This window comes from Gavia stellata, chromosome 5, assembly GCF_030936135.1.
Source record: "Gavia stellata isolate bGavSte3 chromosome 5, bGavSte3.hap2, whole genome shotgun sequence".
Taxonomy (NCBI): Eukaryota; Metazoa; Chordata; class Aves; order Gaviiformes; family Gaviidae; genus Gavia; species Gavia stellata.
The window spans coordinates 45,541,977-45,561,438 of record NC_082598.1 but is presented as its reverse complement, the minus strand read 5'-3'; the positions used below and the strand labels follow the sequence as shown (position 1 = coordinate 45,561,438).

General features: G+C 35.5%; 1 protein-coding gene across 3 annotated transcripts in view; it reads right to left on the bottom strand.

The window, feature by feature from the left end:
- FSTL5 (follistatin like 5) overlaps positions 1-19,462 on the bottom strand; it is a 300,770-nt gene that overhangs the window by 157,401 nt on the left and 123,907 nt on the right. The window lies entirely within an intron of this gene.

Genomic DNA, 19,462 nt, shown 5'->3' with positions numbered 1-19,462 from the left:
GTTTACTCTTTTCATTATCAAGTCTTCTATAAAGCGGAACTTGCTACAGCAAATGTCCTACATATAGTGATTACAGTCACTGCTTATTCTAAACCAAAGCACAAGATAGTGTATTTCTGGTATTCCCTTGTATCAGTTGCTGTATATTTTAAATTGAACAGAGAAACAATTTAGAAGCTTTTGTTTTTATTAAGATAACCTTAGTATTTAAAAAGTTTTTTGATAAGATATGTAAATGTGGACTAGCAAAATACCATGTATTTGTTGCAAGCATATTTACAGTCAGCTACTACTTAAGTTAACTTCAAGTAGTGAATTCAAGGCTACAGCAATACACTGATTAGCAAAGAAAGCTATGTTCCATTCTTCTTTTTAGATGCTATGATGAAGATACAAGTATTAATGAGGAACAATTATTTACATCACAAAAACTGCTTAGGCAGTTGTTTTGTCTTGCAAGTGTATCCCATTTAAGAAACGTCTAATTTACATGTATGAGACTGGAGCTTATTATTTTAATGTATTTAATGGTATATGCATTATTATCGTGACTGTACCACTATGTACACCTCCATCACCATTTTGTAAGGTAGAGAAAGAGTTCCTAAATGCTTCTTATTAGGATAGCGAGACTCAGATCTAGAAGAGAAGGACTCCTGTGATAGAAATTAAATAGTGGAAGTAGACAAAATGTTTTTAGGAATCAAAACCACTCTAGCTTCTTTTTTTTTTTTTTCCCCTTCTAAAAGCCACTGCCTTTTTTGTAGCTAACTGAAAATCCCAGCTGAAGTTACAGAAATAAACAAAACCAGGCTGTATTAACTGACAGCCTAAGCTACACGTAGTATTTGCATATTTGTCCTTACCTTCCAGAGGCATGGAGATTGAGGACATACAATTTGTAAGAGTTGAGTTCTATGTGACTGCTTTTCAGGGGTCTAATGCAGGGGGGATGTGGACACACACATGAGACAACACAGACATGTGACAAATCCTAGCTATTTCTTAGATACTACACTACTACTCTGCTCAGACCTAGACAATTTTTTTTTCCTGGATGCACAGGACAATGCCTCTCACTTTAATGACTGATCAAGACTTGAATATATGATCTCACCTCTACAAAACCAATAATGATGTTAATGTTCATTAGAATATTGAAGATTATTTATTTATTAAATGTGGACAACTTTTGCAAGGGTTGCACAAAGATTTTCACATGAGAGATTATACAAAATAGCGTAAATTTAGAGAAAAAAATTATGTATCACATGATCATGAGAAACTTTGTAATGATTAGATGGTTTTCCTACTTTTAACTCAAAACCGAGTTTATGGAAAAAAGTTTTACTGGAAGTTCAGTCACTATCCAATAAAGACATTTTAATGCACTTTAGACATTTACTTTAGATCTAAAGCTTAAGGAATGATGAACTAATGTATTCTCTCGCAATACCTATTCAGAGAGAGAAGAAACAATAGAGACCACATAGTTTCTACGGGATTTATCTTTTGTACACTTCCCATTGCACAGCACAAACTTCTGAAACTAGCATAATAGTCATATAAAAGCACGTATATATTACATTTTCATAAACTTTTTTTACATTTTTCCAGAAAAGAAAAACATTTCTACCATTCTTTTTAATATACAACATAAACACTCTCTAATACAAAGTTATCTGAGAGATTGCTATTGCCACAAGTTTGAGTACTTCTTGTAGAAAAACTTCATTCATAAATTAAGAATAGAAGGCTGTTAAACTTTTAGTCACACTCTCTGCCTAGTAAAGCTACCACAACAAAATATCTTAAATTACATTGCATTAGTGTATATATGTTTTATACCGCCTCATCAACAAAAGAACATTAAGAAAAAGAAAAGAAATATTAATGTCTCTTTGATATTAATGAAAATAGAATTAAGGAAAGATGGTATTTAATTATCTAAAAAATAGCTTTTTTTATAGATACTGAAACATTAATCACAATGGCAGTCTGTTGAAAAGCAACTGTGAATAAGGTGAATACAGTTCACAAAACAATTTCATGTCTCTACAACCCATCTTCAGCAGATGATTATTTTATACTCAACAATGGTGTTAAAGCCTATCCTCTTTATGGGGTTGTGCGTACAATGTCTGTAACATAATAGCTGTAATATGCTCTCAGGGTGTACCTGTTCACTCTACAGACCAACCTGACTGAATTACAGTCCCAGCCATGACAGATAGTCCATTGGCTTCTAGTGTGGGGGTTTTATGTTTGCTAGAGCCCAGACTGATTCTTTCAGTGCTTCACTAACTTGTCTGAAAGCTACTCCTCATGATGAAAATGCTGCTAAAACCTTTTGGAAAAATCTCTGTTGGCCATCATTTCTAGTTTAAAAGAAATGCTATTTTGTTTCTCACTTACCTAAATAGGTTAGTCTGACCCATACAAAAGACAACTTTATCAACAGTAACTTCGTACTTCCTGCAACCACACTGTGCCACAGTTCTCTGTAGTATGGAAGTAGTATTCCCCTATCCCTTTATCTGAAAAGGATGTCAAAGTCATCACACATGAGCACATGGTTTGCATATAAGGGGGGGGGGGGGGGAGGAGGACGATACTCAGGCATTTAAGCTCTTTAGCAGTACTCTACAGTATTTTAAAATTAACTTATAAAAAAATTACAAATAAATGCTTTGGTTTCTGTTGCCCTAGAGCTTGAGGGGTTTTTTTGGTGATTGTTCATAACAGATCATAAGAAGTAATACAAAAAAAATAACCTGAATTATTTTTCCTTCAGACACAGTGTAACATGTATCCATTTGATAAATCCTGGGAGGAGCATAGATGTTCAGGGCTCTGGGTAGACACAAGGTACATGCTGCACATGATGAATGGCTGGTTACCTTTCCTGTTCCCCTGCCTTATCATACTGATTGAGAATTTCAAACTTTAATGTTTGGGATAAAAAATGGTGATGTGCTTCACTATTATAAATAAAAGTAAGCATATAAGTAAAAGTAGCTGTCACTTGCAAACAGTAGTTGCTTAAGAAATTGGTGAGAAGAAAGTATTTTTGATTATTTTTTTTTTAATTGCAGCAAATAAAAGAGAATAGGGAGAAAAGTATTGTCTGCTGCTTAGAGTACATATATTTATGTAAGTGCAGGTAACTTACACTCTTCACAAAGAGCCTGAACACTGTATAGCAATTGTACCCCAAAGTCTACATCCATTTCTTTTCCTATTACTGCTTTAGTTTTCATTATGTTCAGCAAAGTAATCTGTTGTTAATAGAAATATTGTATTTTGATCTAACACTCACCTTTTAAATCTTACTATGCACTTTAACAGCAGATTTTAGGCTGGTGACAGATGAACCTTCAGTTTATGATCTAAGCTAATTACAGTTGGAGTAAAGCAGGTTTACACAGCTATACTACATTAAAACATTTTCATTTTACACGTAACACCAAAGACTCCATAGACGAAGATAAGAACAAACATGATCGATGGATGCAACTGACACATAAGGGGATCACAAGGAAACAATGAAACACTGCTAGTCAACACAATACACAGTTCCATTAACAAATCACCCTCTTATCTCATTGTCACAACTGCCTTTTACTGGAATATTCGAGGAATGTGAAGCAGATGTTTAAATTGAAAGAATGAGGCTCTGTTTACAGGAGACCTCCCCAAGGCTGGAGTAGCAGCACAGAGAAAAAATTTGTTACTTTATTTATGTTCTAATTTAGTAAGCATTACTTGTGAAACAGTTGTCTCAATGACACACAAATGGTAAATGGGGATTAAGTACGACAACCTTTATAGTGAGGAAAAGTAATTTATGCTTACCGTAATTGAGAAAGACAAACTACTGGGAATATACCACAGTTACATTACTAAATTCTAGATAATTAGGTACATACATGAAAGAGTAACCTACACATTGTGCATAATTTACTAACTTAATGCAGTTTTCTAGTAATTTTTTTTTCCATTTGTGTACTAGGCTACCTACACAAATAAATAGTTAATTTCTGAAAAATTACTAAAAAGGAATAACAGCAAATTTTGTGTATTCTTGTTCTTTTTTGTTTGTTTCATTCACAGAAAGGACCAATTCTACTACAGAGCAGATTTTTTCAAAAAAACCCCAAAAACCTCTGCTATGATTCATTTTATAAGTTTTCTGACGTCATCTGTGCAATCCCAGAAAGTGTGCAGAAACCCGAAAGTGACAAACCAAAACACACTGGAATCAAAGTGCCATTCCCCTGTCCCATATCTTATAATTTCTGAAATAGTGATAGTCCTGGGGTTTACTTAATTCAAACTTAAAAACAGCAGAAAAGTGGAAACACTTAATTGTTTCCTTCCATTTGGTACAACACAGTTTTGCAGCTGTATCTCCGTTACCTAGGAAACAGCTGGTAGATTTTGAGTGCTATTGTCCTCCTAGACAGTATTTAATAGAGGATATTGTCCCATAATGCAGAAAAAAAAGTTGTATTTGACAATTTACTTAAGTCTTACTTAATTTGCAAGAAAAAGTTATATCAAAACTAACTAGTTATTTATGAAAACTATTCTTACATTATTCTTAACACCTGTAGAAAAATATTAAAGAATCAGCTAAGATAATAGTTTAGGAGTCACTCCTTAAATCCCAATTCAGATCTCAGATTTTTGTATTACACAGTTTATGGAAAAACTCTAGTACACATAGAGAAGGAAAGAAAGAACACATAATTTAATAAATGCAATAAAGACAAACCATCTGATTTCTATTCTCAGTTCTTTCACCACTTTCATGGGTAATACAGGCATTTTAACCTTTCCTTGACTTAGCATCTCTATCTACATAGCAGGAATAACTCTTATGTCAGCTAGCTATCGAATCATTAGTATTAATGGAGTATCTTTCTCCACAAAAGTCATCAACTGCTGAGTTACAATTGAATTCTCAGATATTTTATGATTTTGAGCCAAGTTGTATCTATATAGCACAAATGGTTTCCACAAATCCATTTTTACTTCAAAATTAAAATAACTTCGGATCTCGCAGAAGTGGCAACTAGTTTTCAGTGGACCATATCACATATGAACAGTTTTAAGTATTCCAAAACTAATATTATCATAAATCAGATTTTTTGAAATGGAATAGACCTGATAAGCAGCAAGCATTTTGAACATATTCAAAATAATCTAATAAGCCAAAACAATTCACTGCAAAATTACAAATTATAGTCCATGGAGCAAAAATGAGAAATTAATCCAAAATAACATACATACATATACACACACATATATAAAGTAATACAGATATGCACATACACATTCATGTGCACATATGGACCCCCATACACAGGATGAAGAAGTCACTACAGAGATTACTGGATGTCAATTCAATTTCAAACATAACACAAGAGACAACTTGAAGGTCTTCATCCCTTCAGCTGTTTTTCAAGATCCAGTCTCTACAGATAAATCATGAAAGTTGTAATCTTACTTGTAGCCCTAACAGATTAAGGAACATTTTAAACCACCAAAATTGCTTAGGCTTATCTAAAAGAAACTTCAGGTTCAGATATCATTTCACAATATCTTATTTTCCAATATCAAACTTTTATCTTCCAAATCTAGAGCTCAACAGTTTTGACCCCTATTCTCCATTCTCCTCACCGAAGCTCTGGAACTGCACTTGAAGAGAAGCAATACCATCTGTAGATAGACCTAACATTTTATCTATGGTCCAGAGGTTGAGGGGGGAGTGGGGAGGAGGGCTTGATACTCAGAACTAGTATTTTTCAATAAAAAAACCCAAGGATTAACATCAAAACTTTTCCCTGTTAACAGCTATGTTTTAAGTAAAAGGTGAGAATTTTCTACCATTTTTTAAAAACATGAGAGTTTAGGGCTGCAAATCTTGGTCCTGCAGCTGCTCAGCTTTAGGTATTCAGACATTTTGGATCTCTCTGGGTTTGGCTTTTTTTTTTTTTTAGCTAATTTAGACAGTGTTCAGTCAGCACATGGGCTGCTTCCTGTCTTATTTTGTAGCATCCATACTTTCCAATGACTTATATAGAATTATCTAAATTCAGCATTACTACCAAAGCTAGATGCTTGAGTGTTAAGCTCTTCAGTTCTTCCATGTAAATAGGTCTAAGTCGCTATAACAATTGTTAAGAACTTCCAACACAGTGTTGTATATTTATAGGCAATATAAGTATAAAAACACCTACCACATACATAAACACCCCACTATCCACAGACAGGCACACAAATACAAGATCTGTCGTTGTCCTTAGGCAAATACTTCTAAGTGATTACCAAAGCTGGTATATAAAATAGAATTGAAGCTACCTTTTCAAAGCCTTAGTTCCACTACGTAAGTAAGGAATAATGCTGTCCTTTCCTCAAATATTAGTGGTTAAAGTGCTCCTAACCATTCTGATCATTCAAAACTATAAATCGTAGACAGAAGTCATAATTTTATTTAATTACATATCTGCACAAGTCTGGTGTCCAGTCTTATCTGGAGACATATATAAACAGCTTTTCAGTGCTTAAACAATGAATAGTTCAGATAAATTATTCAGATTTCCTTTAAAGATACAACTCTTAGGTTAAATACCATTAGAAGCCAAATTTGCATTAAGAAAACAGAAAAATAGGTAATAGTATTTCATTTTTTTTCAGGACTAGTTAGAACAAATGTTATACGGAGTGAGAAAGAGTGAAGAAAAGCACCAAAATCAGCATTTGGGTTAGTGGGGTGGGGGGGACACAGACTTCTACTTGTTAATGCAGAGTGGTTAACATATCACACATCTCTTGGACAGAAGAAAATAGGTCATACAGACTTTCACCTTCAAGATGACATTTGACAGCTACAGCAGGTTGACAATAATGATCAAAACATCATCTTCCACAGCTGAGAAAACACTGAATGTACAGGTTGCTTGGACTGTTTGTTAGCATCACAAACATCATAAGCAGAGTTAGTATGTAACTGGCAAATGCAAAACTATTCTACAAGATTGACCCTGCCTTCAAACAACTAATAAATCCACACTGATTTCAACTAGTGATACCACTTCAAAATTTCTTGAGGTCTCAGATGCTTACATCAGGGTATTCTACCATAAAAGAGAAGAGATGAAAATGGGCACATTTAACAAATGTGCCCAATTTTCCAAATATATCAGAGTATTTCAGATATGTTGTTATTCTTTTCCCAACACGTGCTGAAGAGATCACCTGTTCCCTGATTTTTTTCTTGTATCCCGCTCAAGCTTTCACATCAGTTTTTCTGTTTGTCCCATACATTGGAAAAATAACTTCACCTTCATAAGTAAAAATTCATATACAACATTAATAAGAAGATAAGCTGGACTTCCTTGTCCTTCCTAGCTTATTAAAACAAAAACTGAGAGAGAAAAAGATAAAAGCAGTGTGCCTCAAAGGCAGGCTTTGCTAAAAATGAAGGCTGAGACAGGAGTTTAATGCAGCATTTTATTTTCCCCTCCAGTGGAGTTAACCCAACCATTGCTGTTAGTCTTTCTCCCACAGGGCTTGGACAGTTTTTGACTTCAGTATCTAGAGTGATACTATGAAAGCTATGAAACGCTATAGGCTTACATTAAAAAAAAAAAAAAAAAAAAGAGATTAAAAAGTATTCCAAATCCAGCAGGGAAATACTTTCGGGATGTAAGCTTAGCCATAAAACTACGGAGAGTTCTGCTTTTGCTTCTTGGGAAGCATGTGTCAGAGGGCTCTCTTATTTAAAAAAAAAGTTACTGAAAGAGATGAAATATGACTTATATTAAGTCACAATCTTCATTTTTCCCCAAGGGCTTCACAGAGATGCGGAGTATTTACAGGTTTATGAAGGTGAGGTCTCAAGAGTGGGTTAAGCCTAACTAAAACAGCACTGTAGTTAAAAAGGACAGTCCTGTTGCTTCATTTCTATTTTTTCCCCTCCATCACATATTCCCACCATTTTCTTTGTTTCACCTGTAGCACAGTTGGCTTTTGGTGCTAAGATAAGTACAGAAATTGTTACATTTAGCCTTTTGCTACAGGAAGAAGAGAATTAATTTTATGTGTGTGTGTATAGTTATATGAAACTAAAAACTTATTGTTATTCCAATTAATATTTTAAGTAGTCTATTAACCCAATTTATTTAATTAATTCAGAAAAGCCTCAACAACACAGATAAAATGACTTGAAAAACCTTCCTAGTACCTTCTTGAAATATCTATCTTATGCTTACTTTTGCAGTTTTCCTCTGGGTACTAAAGTTTCTATCTTTTCCTCAGGAAGAGTGGGGGGAAAAAGCTATAAGGAGTCAAGAGCATCCCGAGATCATCATCAGGAGGAATATGAAGGTATGGTGAGAGGTTCTTCCTCCTCAGACTTGGCACCTGCTTGGGTTAGTTTTGTATCACAGAATCACTAAGGTTGGAAAAGACCTGTAAGATCATCAAGTCCAACCATCAACGAACACCACCATGCCCATTAAACCATGTCCCACACTGCCACGTCCACACATTCCTCGAACACCTCCAGGGAGGGTGACTCCACCACTTCCCTGGGCAGCCTGTTCCAGTGTCTCACCACTCTCTCAGTAAAGAAATTTTTCCTAATATCCAGTCTAAACCTCCCCTGGTGCAACTTGAGGCCATTTCCTCTTGTTCTATCGCTAGTTACATAGGAGAAGAGACCAACACCCACCTCTCTGCAACCCCCTTTCAGGTAGTTGTAGAGAGCGATAAGGTCTCCCCTCAGCCTCCTCTTCTCCAGGCTAAACAACCCCAGTTCCCTCAGCTGGTCCTCATAAGACTTATGCTCCAGACCCCTCACCAGCTTTGTTGCCTTTCTCTGGACACGCTCCAGCACCTCAATGTCCTTCTTGTAGTGAGGGGCCCAAAACTGAACACAGGATTCGAGGTGCGGCCTCACCAGTGCCAAGTACAGGGGCACGATCACCTCCCTGCTCCTGCTGACCACACTATTTCTGATACAGACCAGGATGCTGTTGGCCTTCTTGGCCACCTGGGCACACTGCTGGCTCATATTCAGCCGGCTGTCAATCAACACCCCCAGGTCCTTTTCTGCAGGGCAGCTTTCCAGCCACTCGTCCCCAAGCCTGTAGCGTTGCATGGGGTTGTTGTGACCCAAGTGCAGGACCCAGCACTTGGCCTTGTTGAACCTCATACAATTGGCCTGTGCCCATCGATCCAGCCTGTCCAGATCCCTCTGCAGAGCCTTCCTACCCTTGAGCAGATCAACACTCCCGCCCAACTTGGTGTCGTCTGCAAACTTGCTGAGGGTGCACTCAATCCCCTCATCCAGATCATCAATAAATACATTAAACAGGACCGGCCCCAAAACTGAGCCCTGGGGGACTCCGCTTGTGACTGGCCACCAACTGGATTTCGCTCCATTCCACATGTTTCACTATCAGAACCTGCTGCGGTTAAGTATGAAAATGGACAAATTTTCCCCCAACCTCAGCTGAAATAAAAGACTATTATTTGTTAAGCATAAATTATCCATATATGGTTTTGAGAGAGGTTAAGGTAAACAGGGTAGGCAACAGTCATTTGACCACTAAGCAATTGCTGAAACCGATAACATCAGCTCAGGCCAAGGCAAGACCAGGCAAGTCCTGGGACCCTCTGCACTGTCAGGTCAATACAAAGGGGTTTGTGTGGGGTTTTTTGGGGTTTTTTTTGTTTGTTTGTTGGTGGTGATTTATTTTTTTTTTTTTTTTAGAACCACAGGGAAAGAAAGGGAAAAAAGAAAAAAAAAAAAATCACATTCTACAGGGCTATTCATCTTTGAGGCACGATTACAGTATAAGCTAAAGCAATTCAGAAATCTGAGCTACAGAGGACCAAGGTCAGTAAGTGTACGTGATGAAACTTGATTTGAGCCGGCCTAAGGAAGAGACATAAATAGTGCTTCCCAGGTTGAGCCTCACAGTTCTGTACTTGTTCTCTGCTTTCTCCATCCTTCCCAAAGAGACACAAGGGAATATGCCGGTTTGGCAACAGAAGGAGGAAAAGATTTATGAATTGAAACTCAAGTAAAGGAGCATACAAGTTGCCTTTGAATCCACACCAAAATGTAACCTAACCATACCGGTCTGGCACCAGCATAAGCATGTGATCAGGCTGATAAATCTCCACAGCTTCATGTGTCACTTCCAGGTTAAGTGTTTCTCTACTGTATTTAGTGTAGGTTTGAAATTGTGTTTTCGGATTTCAAAATTTTTTTAAACCTCATCAGTTATGGTTGGGAAGACGAGGTCAAAAGGATTTTAGTGAAATCAGAAACCTTGCTGAGACCCGTGTGCAGCCCCATTTATTTTAATGTTACCAGGTCATCTGCTATAAATTTCTACATGCTTAACTAATTCACTGTTCCAGAAAGAAAGAAAGGTGATGTAGGAAAAGACAGTATTGTACTATGAAGATAGATAGCAGTATCTCCCTTAGCTATGCATGAAGGGCTTAAATATTGTAAACATGGCTGCTAGCATTTTACAATGACCCACCTTATCACAGGTCTTGCAATATTATTACATGACGGATGAGGTAAGGTAAAGTACTGTGACAATCATTCCTTGGTAATACCCACTGTGGAGGTTTTACATTAAAAACTGTATTCTTTTAACAATAATTTGGCACAACAGACACTTGTAGCTGAATTTTTGCTCATACTAATCCTTGAAATTAGAGTTGTGTAAATCAATGTAAACAGAAAAGCTAGGCCTACATAATCCCACTTTTGCTTACTTTTAGAGGTGCAGTGTGTACATTGCAAGGTTGTGGGATTATACACAAATGTATCTTGACCAGTCACCCCTACATAGAATTTGGATCATTGCTTCCTTTTGCAGACAGGCCCAGAAAAGGCTAGAGAGAGTAATCAATAATTTTATTCTAGCTTCACTACAAAGAAATAAATGTTTTAGTCAAGAGATTTCTCTATACAACTACAAAAAGCCTGCTGACCTAGTAGTTGTTTCAAAGATGTTACTGTCAGTATTTATGTACAGCCTCGTACCTTTATTCCTCATCTGTGGATTGATGCAGAAAACCAGTAAAAAAATTAGACTCTTCAGCTTTTCACCAAATGCAATGAAATCCATAGCTTTGTCTTCTTACAACTGAAGCTTTGCTTTTGTTTAAGTGTTTTGTTCAGCACTTAACCTTCAGCAGAAAATGTCCTTATTCATAGACTTAAGTATTTAAAAAGTAGTTTCATTTCTATTTGGTTTCATACTGATTCTGTGTTTCTAGATACAATCCTTCACATAGTTCAAAAGACAAATGTCTACTGATAATCACTTATGACACTGACCTCTCTGAAAGTGGGGAGCATTTATTCAAATTGAACTCTGCCTAAATTTAAACAAGAAATTAAAGCCATCTTTTCCATTACCATTTAGGAAAGAAATGGTATAATTAGACAAGGCTTACTTTAAAAACAATGTTTTTTGTTTTGGTTTGGGTTTTTTGTTTGTGTTTTTTTTTTTTAAACCCCACATCAACCAACAAAAAAAAAAAAACAACAACAAAACAACCAAAACCCAGAGCAAGTCAAGCTGAAATTTAACTGAAAATTCAGCATTTTATAATTGTAGATAGAGTAAGGCTAAAGCCCAAACTTTAAATTCCCAGCTTTCTATCACACTATATTTCTAACCTAAAACTGTACCCATTCCACAATTTTATATGTCTAGCGAGAATTACATGCAAATGGATCTTTGGAAAGTATTTGTAACAAGCTTAAAATAAGATATATAAAGGGCACAGAATTTCTACTCCAGGAGAGGAAATATATGCACACATACATATAAAAGCACCAACCAGATGCACACATGCAACAACTGAAATAGGTGTTCTGTTTTTCAGCTTGGTATTTTTCCACTAAAAAAAGTCAATAGTTGGAAAGTTAGGAATGAAAATTGCTGAAATTTGGTATCATGCAATGCCAACTCAGTGACTTTATTTTTTGCCAGAAATTGTACGGTACAAATTTTCATGAGAATGCCACAATTTCCATGTTTCTCCACTCAGCATCTTACTTCTCAGAATCAGTAGGGTTTTCTTAGGTTTGGTATCATTTTTTCTGACATAACGCCCCTTGGATTAGAAATACAGAACTTCCAGTTTATTTTCCTAATCTAAGAAACAATTTAAGACCTTCCAGAGTGTATTGTCATACCTTCACTTTATTCTTTTTTTTGTTTAAATAACGGCCTCTGAATAGTTGAGTTCCTATGGCATAAAAAGAGTACTGAAAGTTCTACACACACAACCATCCTTTTTGCACACAAAATACAATTGTATAAAGTGTGTGATAGTGCTTAACAACTCAAGTTCCATCAAAAATACTTCTCAGTAAGGTATGTCTACACTCTGCAGAACGTTACTATGGTTTATTTCATAGTAGTAGTTAATAAGATGAATTTCAGCTGAAATTTAGAGAGAACATAAAGAACGCAACCTGGTTGAAATTGGTCTTGATATGCTTCATTTTACTTACTGAAGTGGTTTATGTATGATTCTATTTTAAGACAAGTTTTGAAGATACAGAAAGTATTTTCTTCCTCAGAGTTCTTGAAAAAATAGAGGAAAACATCTAAATTAATATGAATTCAAATTTAAAGAAAAATCCATTCAAATGCAAGCATAATAAAATCAGTTAACAATTAGAAATCTAGTTTACCTTTTCTGCAATTAAACAGTCTATCTTCTGCCTCTTCAGATATTACTGAACTTTAATTCTTTTCTTTACAGGTATATATCAGAACTGAAATTTTATGTTCAATGAAATTTAAAATTGTCACCTAAACAAATGACCTCGTGACAACTTCAGCTACAGGAATTTTATAAGCAGCACTAGCCACATGCCTTGGACACAGGGCATTCATCACTGTCAAAAACTGTGATAAAGATCCTGACAAGAAATACCTCCATCTCAAAATTGCATATATATGTGTTCAAAAAAAAAAACCCAAACAACTTCAACTAATTCTGCAAATTCGTTGTTAAAAAAAATTATCTCTATTTAAGAGCTAGGCAAATCAAAGCAATCTGAAGGTAACATGAATCCAAGAAAATTTCCTACCATTTTATGATCTCTGCTTTTGATGTCATCACTTTGCTTGATTAAAGTAGAATGAAGGGGATTGATTTTTTTTAATTGTCCTAATTCTAATTTCAATTTATTATAATCTTTTTGCTTTCTCTCTGAGACTGTTGGATAGTGTTTTGTTACTAATTTAATGCAGCTGCCTTCCAACCCCAATGATGACTGTCTCCTAACCATAACTTAAGACAAGTGTCAGACATACCAAGATGTCTGTATAAAGAGTACCATATGTGTATCAATCATTACTATTAAGATGCCAAAAGAAAGTTATATGCAGGCCATCTTTTGCATCTGAACCAGAGAGAACACATTTAAATAAGTTATTTCAGCATTAACTTAATTTTGCTGATGGATTCTGACATCTGTGTGTGTATAGAAAGAATACAGCTAACTTTCAAAGTAAGCATGGAATGAAATTACAATTTGAATAGATTTCTTTCCTGGAACAGTACTTTTTGTTTTGGTTGGGTTTTTGTGGTTTGTTGGGGTTGTTTTTTTTTTAACAAGTAAAAGTCTCTTTGACTTTACTTTTCTTAAGTTTTTAGGATAAAAATATATAAAAAAAAAATCAAGCTATAATCTTACTAAATGACAATAGCTGATTTGAAAAGACCGTTTGTGGATGAAAATACCATATAGCAATTCTTGTCACAATTTTTAGATGTTAAAAACATATTCCAGCTCTATATTATTTCATGTCAATAAAATGTGGAAAGCTTTCATAAATTATTACTCTCCCAATCTAAATAAAATATTTCTTTGATAATGTTAACATTTACTTACGTTTGTTTTGCCTAGTTAATGGCTTTTCTTGGGATTGTTTTAGGGATCACTGAGCACAGTGCTAAGGGATTATGGAAGCTTGTCTTGGTAATACCTAACTTTTATATATTGCTTCCTGAACAGTTATATTTATAGTTACTATATTTTACATAAAGAATCTGAAATAGGTGGTTTGGTTTATCTAATGTAAACATGGCACTGAACACAAGAGAACATCTAACACTTTAAAACAAGGACTTTCAATCTCTTTACTGACACGGGCCACACAGCAATTTTGGGTCTATCTATCCTCTCACAACAGACTGTGTAACTGTGGCAAAGCTGACAGTTTTAATTCCATGCACCTCCTCTTCACAGATAGATGAAGGGAAGTAGTGTAAGATCTCAGAATATCAAATCTGCAAAATGGATACAATTCTCGTCTATTTATAGAAGAGTTACACCCATGTCTGCCATTTCTATTCTATCTATACATGAGTTACAACTTAAATCTCATTTTCAGATTTTTACTGATACAGAACAGCTTCACTGTCTTTTAGCAGGTTTTGAGAGTCTTGAGACTTTGACATACTGATAGGATCCAGAGTCAGCTGAAGGCCTGAGATGGAACTCCTCCTTTCAAAGCTTTCATTTTAAAGTAAACAGGCTTCCTGTCTCTAAAAACAAATACTGAATGAGAAAAAGGCAACATTATAGGTTGCCTTTTGGGGTATTCCTCTTTAGGGGAATTCTAATCTCAAACCATACTAAAATGATCTGCCCCACTATATATTTTGTGAAGCATCTGCACAGTCCTGAAGCCATACAGGCTCAGCTGGTCTATAGAGAAGGACCCACACTCTCCCTCAAAGAAGTTTTACCTGGTCAGAGTGCAAATGGCAAGACGATGTACAGCAAGAGCAGAGAAGCTTTCAGTGTTACACTAACATCTGCAAATTGAAGAGCCCTTAACTGTAAAAGAAAATTCCACATATTTAAGAAAAAAAAAGTGTGAATGCTTAATAATAGCATTTAATATATCTGATAAATCTCTAAAATAATAAATTAGGAAAAACAGGGGTCAATTTTTCCTCAAAACTATGGAAGCAATCATTATATTCAAATGCTTCCTTAACATAATGGAAAAACTAATTTTCAAAATACCTTACTCTTATTTTAATGATTCTTAAGTTTTAGCAGGTTTAACCTAAATTTGCCTCTAGATCTTGACTGAAAAGGGAAGAAAAGGAAAAAAGGTGAAAAAGAACTTCATATTACCCTAATTCCAGTATTATTTTCAGGTTAGGAAGTTTTCATAGCTTTCTACCACTGACAGGTAACCAGAACTTCGCCTGTTATCAAACTCAGATTGAATTCTGTCATTTAGAAACAAGGGTTTCCAAAACATTCATGCGATAGAGGCAAGGAATATTATTTTTGTTGTTGTTGTTATTATTATTACTACTACTACTATTATTCCTGCCCTGAAAAAAGAGTGGGATTAAAGCAGTACATAGATTTGCTTTGCAAGACTAAATTTGTTCATGAGACAGTTCCAGTTGCTTAGACTGTGCATAATGTGTTCAGTGCCCCCTGAAAAAACTGGATTTCCTGCTTCTTTTCCAAACTAACTAATACATTGCAGGCTTTCCCAGACAAAGTGACTCTGTAAATAATCTTGAGAATGAAATCTTTTTTTCTCTTCTTTTTTCTACATTCCATAGGTAGTAAAGGGGGAGGATGGAGGGTGGACATAAAACAGTCTTTTAGAAAGAATAAAATGACCCTGAATTTATATAAAGATGAAGATGTTATAAGACATTGGTATTATTGCTCTTTTTCTTTTTCTATAGTTATAAATATGGGCATTCTTCACATCTGGGTTGGCAGGGGGATGTTCCTCGGTTTTGTTTTGTTTTAAAGGAAAACAGGAATACAAAAATTCTCATTTCAGTACTTCTCAGAAATTCATTATTCTCCCATTAGTTGTATTGGCAAGAAATAAAACAAACAGCATTTAGATACAGATTTTCACCTTTATAAATTAATAACCTTATTTCACCTTCTAACTTCACCCACTCTGTTCTTGAAAGAGATAGTCAAGATCCTTTCCTAAATAATCAAAATATATGTTTCTGAAGTCTCAAACAGATTGTAAATGTTAAGAAAATTTAATTACCAGTAACCAGTATTCTGAGAGATGAGAAGTCCACACGTGCATTTATGCTTTGTGACTGCTACAATGAGTTAAAAAATTTTTTTTTGCCTTGTAATAAATGGGCCAAAATATCACTGTGTAAATTGGACCATGGTCCCCTGTGCATATACTGCGTATAATACATCACTGGATTGGACTGAATAGGAAAAGAATGGGAAGTGAGTATACATGAGATGCATTTCTTTAAGAACTCCCTTTTTGATAAATTAAAGTTTCTTTAAAACTCTAAAGAACTGTCACTATATCAATTCAAAAAGTTAGTGATTCCAAACAATGTCCTGACCACTTAAAATTACTTTGAGTCCTTCCTGTGAACAAGGATCTTTGTTAAAGGCTGTCAACCATAGCTAATTCAGCAAGGGTACACTGCTGTGTGAGAGTAAACAAAAACAGCAAGAAACCATGATGCACGTCTCCAAGAAAGGGATGTTCTAGTTATGTTTGTAGGTCAGCTGAAATATGTTATAAGCCTTCAAGGCAGTTCCATCCTTTCTGACTTGTAAGAGTTTTCAACGCAATCTGTTATTCTTCAAAAACCCGCCAAGACAAATGGACAAGAATTTTGGGACTGCATTTGAGATCTACTGCTTGATACATGGCCAGCTTCATAGTGTCACAAGTCCTTCTGAAAAAAGTGTCAGTAATATGAGAAAACATACTACTGAAGGTGGAAATTGGTTACTAAATATGAACTTATTACCTAGGCCAAAGTCAGTGCTTGCGTTTATTCCCAAGAGACATGGATGTGAAGGGGCTACTTCTGGAAGTCTCTTTCAACTTTAAGAATGACCTAAATCATGAAGCGGGAGATTTAAAGAAGTCACTTATGTCAAAGTACTTATTTGCCTAGGCAGATAATCAATTCTTCATTTAACTTCTCAGCTTAAATGTACAAAGTCTGCAGTACTTTTTTTAATCATCTTGAAGAGTGCTTTAAATTCATTTGGATATAGTATGTATCACCAGAGACAGAGGGGTTGCCCCCCATCTCTAACCTATTCTAAGTAATAGGGAAATGATCTCATGAAGAAGAGGACACTTTGCCTTAATGGCCTTAATTCTCATGTTAAGTACATTAGCGTGTGCCAGAGAAGTGAATTACAGTCTATTCTCAGAGTCTGTACTCCTGATGATAAAGCTGATCTGACCTTAAGGATGATAGGGACAGCCTTCCTGGGCCTGAATGGGTGCCCAGGCTTCAGAGATATCCCTGAGGCATCTTGGCAGACTCATTCTCAGATACTGAACACGTTGCAGAGGGCACCAAGAACTTGAAGAAAAGGAACTGGAAAAGAAAATCTATTTCAGAAAAGATTTAAATGTGAGAGACCTGATGCTAAAGAGTACTCAGAAAAGTGAGATCACCTCACCAACTCATGTTCCTTAGCAGGGCAGATAGTGACAATCATAGCATGGGCACTAACGTTTCTGCTACTAAAGCTATCTTACTCATTTCCCTTTTTGTTTCCACAGTGAAAGTTTCTGATTACGAGCTATGATCTCGGGCCCATTTCAGGTGTTGACAGCAGCCACTCTGGCTATAAATTGATAAACCAATCTATATCCTAACTGGGCATGAACTTCCAGGTTCCCAACTTCTGACAGTTCTAAGGTACTATGAAAAAGACAGATAAGAAAACCTCAGCAGAATAAATTTGCAAGTCCACACATGCCAGGTGTGTTATGAACAATAGCCCAAGCAATTCCAGAGCTGTGAAGGTCACAGGAAGATTAACAAATTTGTTATTCCATTTTTTTCCCTAGGGCAAAGAGAAACCAAACATGTAAAAAGTAAATCACAACAGTAAGAACAAACATAAAAAAAAGTACGTCTGCTTAAAAAAAAAAAAAGGCATATTATTTTAAATGAATATTTTAAATCAGGACAGGAAGACAATGAAGGATGTGGGGGGACACACTGGCTTCTTTATCCATGCCTGAGCACAAAACATCCCCAATAGATACTGCTGAAGCCAAAACACTTACCACTAACAAACATTTCTGGCATCTAGCATTTCAACATATACGTGGACTATTCTGAAAAATAAGTATACACTGCAATTCATGCTGAACAAAACACTATCATTGCTTTGCTATAAAGCTTCTTGCAAAGGGTCAAATATAGGAATCTAAAAACTCAACTCTCAGCATTAACTAACTTTATGGTGTATATCTCAGCAAAAAAGTTGAGGAACACTCAGAAATTCTTCTCAGCAGAAAATTTTCCATACACCCATACAAGTGGGTATATAGTTAGTCAGTTCTTTTCAGTTTTCTTTTATCTCTTATCATCAACACATGTTGCCATGGTGTGACCTTCTGGAACAGTCTGCAGTCAGTATTTTCCTTCAAAGCTAGTTCTCATCACACAATACTGATGGTGACTTTTTTGCCAAAGGTAGTCCTCTAAGCAGAATTTCACCAGGTATAACTTAATATAACCACTTCTCCGTGTGTATTAGGATATTGTCAGATATGAAGAAAAATATTTTGTCAGAACATAAATATTTGGTCAGCAACAAGAACTGGCTGTTTAAATAACAGCTTTCAAAACAGATGTGGTTTCTCTTATTGTCCTTTTGCCATCTGACACTAAACTCAGGTCCAATTTATTTAGATTATTATTTGTTCAATGCTAAAAAGTCATGCTCAGCAAATATAAATGTTATCTTTTCAGAAGAACTTATATCCTACAGGCAAATTCACAGAATATGATCACACATCTCTCTCCCTTACCCTATTCTATTTCTCTACCACTAAATTTTCATTGACAGTTTCTGACTTGTTATACAAGTTGTTTTACTCACTACAGTATAATTAATCATGTTAAATGCAAAACAGACCTTGCACTACCACTGAATTGCTGGACTATCATAATATTGTGTTCCTCAATTACTCAATGAATTAATATGTAAAGATTCTTTCAGCAGCACAACTGAACATTTCCACAGATTACTGCAATTGTTCTAGATTATCACCCCACACACCCCCCCAAAGCAAAGAACGATAAAAGTCTCAGTGTGCTTTCCCTGTGGACATAATGTTTCTGTCAAACAGATGGGTGGATTTCCTCAATCTTTCTAATAAGAATTAATGGAAATTAAAAAAGGATTTATTGACTGATGGCAGATGGCTGAAGGATTTTGCAGATGTATGACTCATATAAATTACAACAAAAGCAAATTCAACCTCTTGCTGTGGACAAAAGGTTAGTTCTGCATTAAGTTAGGAGCATTCTGCTCAGATGTTAAAAGGAAATAAACACTTTATTTTTTACTTTGTCAGACATGACCAGGCTAAGACATCAA